Genomic DNA, 10,497 nt, shown 5'->3' with positions numbered 1-10,497 from the left:
TTTTCCGTCTCCTTTTTCTCATCTTCTATATCTTCCTCTATATTCGTCTGTGAAAAGAATTGATTATTGGAAGTACTATCATCGAAAGACCTTGGTGGAGTTATATTTCGATTAGACTGCAGATCTTTCTCATTCTCATTAGTCGTCAAGCTCTCTCTCATCATCATCGTATTTTTTAATTTGCTTCAATTCACGCTTTACTTGTATACTACCTTTTACATACTATATTTCTTATTTATCCAGCTTGTCTTTGAAACCCCAGCCACTTAACCAAAACTTTATTTTTTTTTCGCCTTACAACTCTTTCAACTAGGTATTTGTGGGGAAATCGTGTTTTTTTGAGTTCTACTTTTTAGAATCCGCCGTGAATTGGGCTACCATCTAAATCTTCCAGTAAGTATGTTTCACCTTTTTAATTTTAAAAATTTCAGTTGTATAGTTTGGTTTATACCCTTTCTCAAAGACATGTTTATATTTACTAATACAAACGTGGTCCCTCTTACGGAATTTACTTCAAACAAATATTTTCAGGTGATTATACGATGTTTGTAATATTTATTTTTCATTGGAAGAATTGACATTACCTGGACTCATTTTTATTGTTCTATGCACTCCATTATTATATTTATTAATTAATTGCTTATACATATCTATCCACTTATATTTTCAATTGAAACTAAACTCACCCTACTCTAATTTTTTAAAAGTTCTATTAAAACGTTCAACTATTGATGCTTTTGGAGTTCTGAAGGTTGAATGATTTATTCTATAACTTTTCGTTAATACCCTAAATTTCGAATTAAAGAATTCAGTGGCATCATCAGTTTACAGGTTTTTGGTGTTTCATGACCCGATTTAAATATTCTCTCCATGGCTTGGGAAACATCATTTGCATTTTTATACCCTTGCAGAGGGTATATTGATTTCAGTCAGAAGTTTGCAACGCAGTGAAGGAGACGTTTCCGACCCCATAAAGTATATATATTCTTGATCAGCATGACTAGACGAGTCGATCTAGCCATGTCCGTCTGTCCGTCCGTTTCTACGCAAACTAGTCTCTCAGTTTTGAAGCTATCGGGCTGAAACTTTCCCAAAAGTCTTACATCTTTTGCAGGTAGTATATAAGTCGGAACCAGCCGGATCGGACAACTATATCTTATAGCTCCCATAGGAATAATCGGACAAAAAAATTATATCTTTGGTGTTTTTTAGCATATAACCTCCTAAGCTTGGAAAAAACATTTTTTAATTAGTTTTGAATTTTGAATTAAATTTTATCGAAATAGGACGACTATATCATATAGCTGCCATAGGAACGATCGGAAAATTGGTGGAAAAATAATATGAAACAAATTATAGCCACGGTGTTTTTCAACATATAACCTCCAACGCTTGGAAATAACATTTTTTAACTAGTTCTGAATTTCGAATTTAATTTTATCAAAATCGGACGACTATATCATACAGCTGCCATAGGAACGATCCGAAAACTGGTAGGAAAATAATATGAAACAAATTATAGCTTCGGTGTTTTTTGACATATTATCTTATGCTATTGAAAATGTGTATATCGAAAATGTGTCTATAACAGTCAACAAGTATCGGTACCCATCATTTGATTTTGAAAAGGCTCCCATTTCAACCAAATCTGCTTGCTACAGATCGTTTATACCCCATGTAATCACTCGTCTTCGTTGAACGATTTTTACAATTTCTCGTTTAATCATATTCTTCTAATAGGCTGAAAAGTGACACCTTCTAAGTCAATTGTGGTTTTTTTCGGTAATGATATCGGTTTTGTTACATATTTAATGGTATAAATCTTTTCCAGAATTTTCGCAAATATTTGGTCAGCGCTGTCTGCACTCTCATTATTAACGATACAAGTTCTAAAACTTATAAATTACTGCGCTAGTCACAACTGGTAAACATATTTAAATTTAGACAAAATTGGTTCTTAAATCTAATGACGTACATTTTTACATTAATTGTTGAACATTTAGAATGACAAATAAAGTTAAATCGAAATTAAAAAAGCATCGGAAAAAGATTTGCGGATAAGTCGCAATATTAAGATAGGATAATATACCTTATAGCAAACTAGAACTGCTATTTTTTTGGTGTGAGAGAAGTTTTGTCTGAAATAGTGTTGCGCTCCTAGTTTCTTTTATGTAGTTGGGAAGCTCCTTCCACATTCTAATCGCATTTATACAAAATTGTCTAATTGAAAGCAGAAACTTGTGTCGGATGCAGATAATATTCTGTATTCTTGTTGATCTGCAGCATTGTTATTTTTCAAATAAGTATGATGGCTCTCTGGTGTATAAAACTTTGTGTAAAAAGATTATTTTTCTACTGTGAGATCTATGCAAATTAAATATTAAAAGCGCAATACTGTTGTATGCTATTTTCAGCTTATGTTGACTTGCTACATCATAATTTGCGTAGATCTCTAGACCATAGAAGAGAGTGGGTATTATACAAGACTTCGCAATTAGAAAACGCACACTAACAGGTAAGAAACATTTAACTAGTGACAAGGATCTTATTAATCCGTATGTTTTGCCTACAGCTTTGTTTACGTGGTCATTCCAGTTCAAGGTTTTGTTAAATGTGATATCCAAATTATTGGCGGTTTCCACGTTCTCAATTGGCGTTTTATTAATCATTAGGAAGAATAGTTAAATTTTGTTTTCTAAGCTTGAAATATTTGTGAGTCGACAATTAATATTTTGAGATAACATTTTTTTAAGACTTCTCCCAACTTTCCGAGGATCTCATCAGTATATTGTTTCTTTGCTAGATTATTGTTGTCTAAAGGTTTTGTTCCGTTTTTCATACGTTTATTTTAAGCATTTAGATTACCGTCCTCATCGATGAATAATACCTCAGTAGACTTAGCACGTCTTTTCAAATTTTCTGATCGTTCCTTATCAACAGAAAAATGTCCAAGCTTGTCGACAGACATGATGTTTACCCATTACCCATTAATAAATAATCCTTTCTTAACGCAATTCCTCTAATATTGAAAAAAATTCGTTATTGTGGCTGGTGTTACCCGCTCCTTTCGATGTTACTAAAATTTCCAATCGTTCGACTAATTCATTACATCATTCCAATATACATAGTTTGCATTTGATTTCTGAAGAGTCATGTAACCAAAATTTGTTTTTGAGCGAAGTGGAGTAGACGTTGTAGGACTGAAATCTTTGTCTATCAACTTCTTAATAATATGGCTATATTTGTATGCTCGTGTACCCTTGATTCTGTTATTAGGTTTAAAGCCTACTCTATGTATATTCGTTTCTAAAATTATTATACCCGTTACTCGTAGAGTAAAAGGGTATACTAGATTCGTCGAAAAGAATGTAACAGGCAGAAGGAAGCGTTTCCGACCCCATAAAGTATATATATTCTTGATCAGGATAACTAGCCGAGTCGATCTAGCCATGTCCGTCTGTCCGTCTATCCGTATGAACGCTGAGATCTCGGCGCAAGTTTGTTTCAGTAGAGTGCCACGCCCACTCTAACACCCACAAACCGCCCAAAACTGTGGCTCCTACAGTTTTGATGCTAGATAGAAAATTTTAACTGAAATGTATTGTTCTCATCAATACCTATCGATCGACTCAAAAAAAAGTTTGCCACGCCCACTTTAACGCCCACAAACCGCGAAAACCTGTGACGCCCACAATTTTCATGCTAGATAAACAAATTTAACTGAAATGTATTGGTCTCGTCAATACCTATCGATTGGTCCAAAACGCCCACTCTAACGCCCATAACGCTTAAATCTGTATACCGCCGGTAGGTGGCGCATTTTAATTTCGCTTTGCAACTTGCATATCTCTATTTAGCTGAGTAACGGGTATCTGATAGTCGAGGTACTCGACTATAGCGTTCTTCCTTGTTTTTTTTTACATTTTGAAGTTTTCAGGTTTACTAAGAAAAATTAGAGAGTACAGACCAGCAGTCAAATCACAACTCATTCCACTAGAAAATGTTATTTTATTATTTTTAATTTTTATTTCTTTATCTCCCAATGTTAATGAATTGCTTGGGCTTTTTTTAGGTCCATAACCTTTATCCAACACATTTCCTCTGGTCAAATTACTGATATTAAAATCACAATTATAACTAGTGTTATTATTTTTTAGCTCTGCATCCACACCATATCGGCCCCTCCTGTATACATTGGTAAAGGTGGTGTCCCTTCTTCTTCACTTTTTTCCGTCTCCTTTTTCTCATCTTCTATATCTTCCTCTATATTCGTCTGTGAAAAGAATTGATTATTGGAAGTACTATCATCGAAAGACCTTGGTGGAGTTATATTTCGATTAGACTGCAGATCTTTCTCATTCTCATTAGTCGTCAAGCTCTCTCTCATCATCATCGTATTTTTTAATTTGCTTCAATTCACGCTTTACTTGTATACTACCTTTTACATACTATATTTCTTATTTATCCAGCTTGTCTTTGAAACCCCAGCCACTTAACCAAAACTTTATTTTCTTTTCGCCTTACAACTCTTTCAACTAGGTATTTGTGGGGAAATCGTGTTTTTTTGAGTTCTTCTTTTTAGAATCCGCCGTGAATTGGGCTACCATCTAAATCTTCCAGTAAGTATGTTTCACCTTTTTAATTTTAAAAATTTCAGTTGTATAGTTTGGTTTATACCCTTTCTCAAAGACATGTTTATATTTACTAATACAAACGTGGTCCCTCTTACGGAATTTACTTCAAACAAATATTTTCAGGTGATTATACGATGTTTGTAATATTTATTTTTCATTGGAAGAATTGACATTACCTGGACTCATTTTTATTGTTCTATGCACTCCATTATTATATTTATTAATTAATTGCTTATACATATCTATCCATTTATATTTTAAATTGAAACTAAACTCACGCTACTCTAATTTTTTAAAAGTTCTATTAAAACGTTCAACTATTGATGCTTTTGGAGTTCTGAAGGTTGAATGATTTATTCTATAACTTTTCGTTAATACCCTAAATTTCGAATTAAAGAATTCAGTGGCATCATCAGTTTACAGGTTTTTGGTGTTTCATGACCCGATTTAAATATTCTCTCCATGGCTTGGGAAACATCATTTGCATTTTTATACCCTTGCAGAGGGTATATTGATTTCAGTCAGAAGTTTGCAACGCAGTGAAGGAGACGTTTCCGACCCCATAAAGTATATATATTCTTGATCAGCATGACTAGACGAGTCGATCTAGCCATGTCCGTCTGTCCGTCCGTTTCTACGCAAACTAGTCTCTCAGTTTTGAAGCTATCGGGCTGAAACTTTCCCAAAAGTCTTACATCTTTTGCAGGTAGTATATAAGTCGGAACCAGCCGGATCGGACAACTATATCTTATAGCTCCCATAGGAATAATCGGACAAAAAAATTATATCTTTGGTGTTTTTTAGCATATAACCTCCTAAGCTTGGAAAAAACATTTTTTAATTAGTTTTGAATTTTGAATTAAATTTTATCGAAATAGGACGACTATATCATATAGCTGCCATAGGAACGATCGGAAAATTGGTGGAAAAATAATATGAAACAAATTATAGCCACGGTGTTTTTCAACATATAACCTCCAACGCTTGGAAATAACATTTTTTAACTAGTTCTGAATTTCGAATTTAATTTTATCAAAATCGGACGACTATATCATATAGCTGCCATAGGAACGATCGGAAAATTGGTAGGAAAATAATATGAAACAAATTATAGCTTCGGTGTTTTTTGACATATTATCTTATGCTATTGGGGACCCCAAGCGTATATCGAAAATGTGTCTATAACAGTCAACAAGTATCGGTACCCATCATTTGATTTTGAAAAGGCTCCCATTTCAACCAAATCTGCTTGCTACAGATCGTTTATACCCCATGTAATCACTCGTCTTCGTTGAACGATTTTTACGATTTCTCGTTTAATCATATTCTTCTAATAGGCTGAAAAGTGACACCTTCTAAGTCAATTGTGGTTTTTTTCGGTAATGATATCGGTTTTGTTACATATTTAATGGTATAAATCTTTTCCAGAATTTTCGCAAATATTTGGTCAGCGCTGTCTGCACTCTTATTATTAACGATACAAGTTCTAAAACTTATAAATTACTGCGCTAGTCACAACTGGTAAACATATTTGGACAAAATTGGTTCTTAAATCTAATGACGTACATTTTTACATTAATTGTTGAACATTTAGAATGACAAATAAAGTTAAATCGAAATTAAAAAAGCATCGGAAAAAGATTTGCGGATAAGTCGCAATATTAAGATAGGATAATATACCTTATAGCAAACTAGAACTGCTATTTTTTTGGTGTGAGAGAAGTTTTGTCTGAAATAGTGTTGCGCTCCTAGTTTCTTTTATGTAGTTGGGAAGCTCCTTCCACATTCTAATCGCATTTATACAAAATTGTCTAATTGAAAGCAGAAACTTGTGTCGGATGCAGATAATATTCTGTATTCTTGTTGATCTGCAGCATTGTTATTTTTCAAATAAGTATGATGGCTCTCTGGTGTATAAAACTTTGTGTAAAAAGATTATTTTTCTACTGTGAGATCTATGCAAATTAAATATTAAAAGCGCAATACTGTTGTATGCTATTTTCAGCTTATGTTGACTTGCTACATCATAATTTGCGTAGATCTCTAGACCATAGAAGAGAGTGGGTATTATACAAGACTTCGCAATTAGAAAACGCACACTAACAGGTAAGAAACATTTAACTAGTGACAAGGATCTTATTAATCCGTATGTTTTGCCTACAGCTTTGTTTACGTGGTCATTCCAGTTCAAGGTTTTGTTAAATGTGATATCCAAATTATTGGCGGTTTCCACGTTCTCAATTGGCGTTTTATTAATCATTAGGAAGAATAGTTAAATTTTGTTTTCTAAGCTTGAAATATTTGTGAGTCGACAATTAATATTTTGAGATAACATTTTTTTAAGACTTCTCCCAACTTTCCGAGGATCTCATCAGTATATTGTTTCTTTGCTAGATCATTGTTGTCTAAAGGTTTTGTTCCGTTTTTCATACGTTTATTTTAAGCATTTAGATTACCGTCCTCATCGATGAATAATACCTCAGTAGACTTAGCACGTCTTTTCAAATTTTCTGATCGTTCCTTATCAACAGAAAAATGTCCAAGCTTGTCGACAGACATGATGTTTACCCATTACCCATTAATAAATAATCCTTTCTTAACGCAATTCCTCTAATATTGAAAAAAATTCGTTATTGTGGCTGGTGTTACCCGCTCCTTTCGATGTTACTAAAATTTCCAATCGTTCGACTAATTCATTACATCATTCCAATATACATAGTTTGCATTTGATTTCTGAAGAGTCATGTAACCAAAATTTGTTTTTGAGCGAAGTGGAGTAGACGTTGTAGGACTGAAATCTTTGTCTATCAACTTCTTAATAATATGGCTATATTTGTATGCTCGTGTACCCTTGATTCTGTTATTAGGTTTAAAGCCTACTCTATGTATATTCGTTTCTAAAATTATTATACCCGTTACTCGTAGAGTAAAAGGGTATACTAGATTCGTCGAAAAGAATGTAACAGGCAGAAGGAAGCGTTTCCGACCCCATAAAGTATATATATTCTTGATCAGGATAACTAGCCGAGTCGATCTAGCCATGTCCGTCTGTCCGTCTATCCGTATGAACGCTGAGATCTCGGCGCAAGTTTGTTTCAGTAGAGTGCCACGCCCACTCTAACACCCACAAACCGCCCAAAACTGTGGCTCATACAGTTTTGATGCTAGATAGAAAATTTTAACTGAAATGTATTGTTCTCATCAATACCTATCGATCGACTCAAAAAAAAGTTTGCCACGCCCACTTTAACGCCCACAAACCGCGAAAACCTGTGACGCCCACAATTTTCATGCTAGATAAACAAATTTAACTGAAATGTATTGGTCTCGTCAATACCTATCGATTGGTCCAAAACGACCACTCTAACGCCCATAACGCTTAAATCTGTATACCGCCGGTAGGTGGCGCATTTTAATTTCGCTTTGCAACTTGCATATCTCTATTTAGCTGAGTAACGGGTATCTGATAGTCGAGGTACTCGACTATAGCGTTCTTCCTTGTTTTTTTTTACATTTTGAAGTTTTCAGGTTTACTAAGAAAAATTAGAGAGTACAGACCAGCAGTCAAATCACAACTCATTCCACTAGAAAATGTTATTTTATTATTTTTAATTTTTATTTCTTTATCTCCCAATGTTAATGAATTGCTTGGGCTTTTTTTAGGTCCATAACCTTTATCCAACACATTTCCTCTGGTCAAATTACTGATATTAAAATCACAATTATAACTAGTGTTATTATTTTTTAGCTCTGCATCCACACCATATCGGCCCCTCCTGTATACATTGGTAAAGGTGTTGTCCCTTCTTCTTCACTTTTTTCCGTCTCCTTTTTCTCATCTTCTATATCTTCCTCTATATTCGTCTGTGAAAAGAATTGATTATTGGAAGTACTATCATCGAAAGACCTTGGTGGAGTTATATTTCGATTAGACTGCAGATCTTTCTCATTCTCATTAGTCGTCAAGCTCTCTCTCATCATCATCGTATTTTTTAATTTGCTTCAATTCACGCTTTACTTGTATACTACCTTTTACATACTATATTTCTTATTTATCCAGCTTGTCTTTGAAACCCCAGCCACTTAACCAAAACTTTATTTTCTTTTCGCCTTACAACTCTTTCAACTAGGTATTTGTGGGGAAATCGTGTTTTTTTGAGTTCTTCTTTTTAGAATCCGCCGTGAATTGGGCTACCATCTAAATCTTCCAGTAAGTATGTTTCACCTTTTTAATTTTAAAAATTTCAGTTGTATAGTTTAGTTTATACCCTTTCTCAAAGACATGTTTATATTTACTAATACAAACGTGGTCCCTCTTACGGAATTTACTTCAAACAAATATTTTCAGGTGATTATACGATGTTTGTAATATTTATTTTTCATTGGAAGAATTGACATTACCTGGACTCATTTTTATTGTTCTATGCACTCCATTATTATATTTATTAATTAATTGCTTATACATATCTATCCATTTATATTTTAAATTGAAACTAAACTCACGCTACTCTAATTTTTTAAAAGTTCTATTAAAACGTTCAACTATTGATGCTTTTGGAGTTCTGAAGGTTGAATGATTTATTCTATAACTTTTCGTTAATACCCTAAATTTCGAATTAAAGAATTCAGTGGCATCATCAGTTTACAGGTTTTTGGTGTTTCATGACCCGATTTAAATATTCTCTCCATGGCTTGGGAAACATCATTTGCATTTTTATACCCTTGCAGAGGGTATATTGATTTCAGTCAGAAGTTTGCAACGCAGTGAAGGAGACGTTTCCGACCCCATAAAGTATATATATTCTTGATCAGCATGACTAGACGAGTCGATCTAGCCATGTCCGTCTGTCCGTCCGTTTCTACGCAAACTAGTCTCTCAGTTTTGAAGCTATCGGGCTGAAACTTTCCCAAAAGTCTTACATCTTTTGCAGGTAGTATATAAGTCGGAACCAGCCGGATCGGACAACTATATCTTATAGCTCCCATAGGAATAATCGGACAAAAAAATTATATCTTTGGTGTTTTTTAGCATATAACCTCCTAAGCTTGGAAAAAACATTTTTTAATTAGTTTTGAATTTTGAATTAAATTTTATCGAAATAGGACGACTATATCATATAGCTGCCATAGGAACGATCGGAAAATTGGTGGAAAAATAATATGAAACAAATTATAGCCACGGTGTTTTTCAACATATAACCTCCAACGCTTGGAAATAACATTTTTTAACTAGTTCTGAATTTCGAATTTAATTTTATCAAAATCGGACGACTATATCATATAGCTGCCATAGGAACGATCCGAAAATTGGTAGGAAAATAATATGAAACAAATTATAGCTTCGGTGTTTTTTGACATATTATCTTATGCTATTGGGGACCCCAAGCGTATATCGAAAATGTGTCTATAACAGTCAACAAGTATCGGTACCCATCATTTGATTTTGAAAAGGCTCCCATTTCAACCAAATCTGCTTGCTACAGATCGTTTATACCCCATGTAATCACTTGTCTTCGTTGAACGTTTTTTACGATTTCTCGTTTAATCATATTCTTCTAATAGGCTGAAAAGCGACACCTTCTAAGTCAATTGTGGTTTTTTTCGGTAATGATATCGGTTTTGTTACATATTTAAATATATAGTCGTTAATGGTATAAATCTTTTCCAGAATTTTCGCAAATATTTGGTCAGCGCTGTCTGCACTCTTATTATTAACGATACAAGTTCTAAAACTTATAAATTACTGCGCTAGTCACAACTGGTAAACATATTTAAATTTGGACAAAATTGGTTCTTAAATCTAATGACATACATTTTTACATTAATTGTTGAACATTAAAATGACAAATAAAGTTAAATCGAA

The sequence above is a fragment of the Drosophila suzukii genome, chromosome 3 (genome assembly GCF_043229965.1).
Source record: "Drosophila suzukii chromosome 3, CBGP_Dsuzu_IsoJpt1.0, whole genome shotgun sequence".
Taxonomy (NCBI): domain Eukaryota; kingdom Metazoa; phylum Arthropoda; class Insecta; order Diptera; family Drosophilidae; genus Drosophila; species Drosophila suzukii.
The sequence above is the reverse complement of the archived record's forward strand: the minus strand, read 5'-3'. Positions refer to the sequence as shown.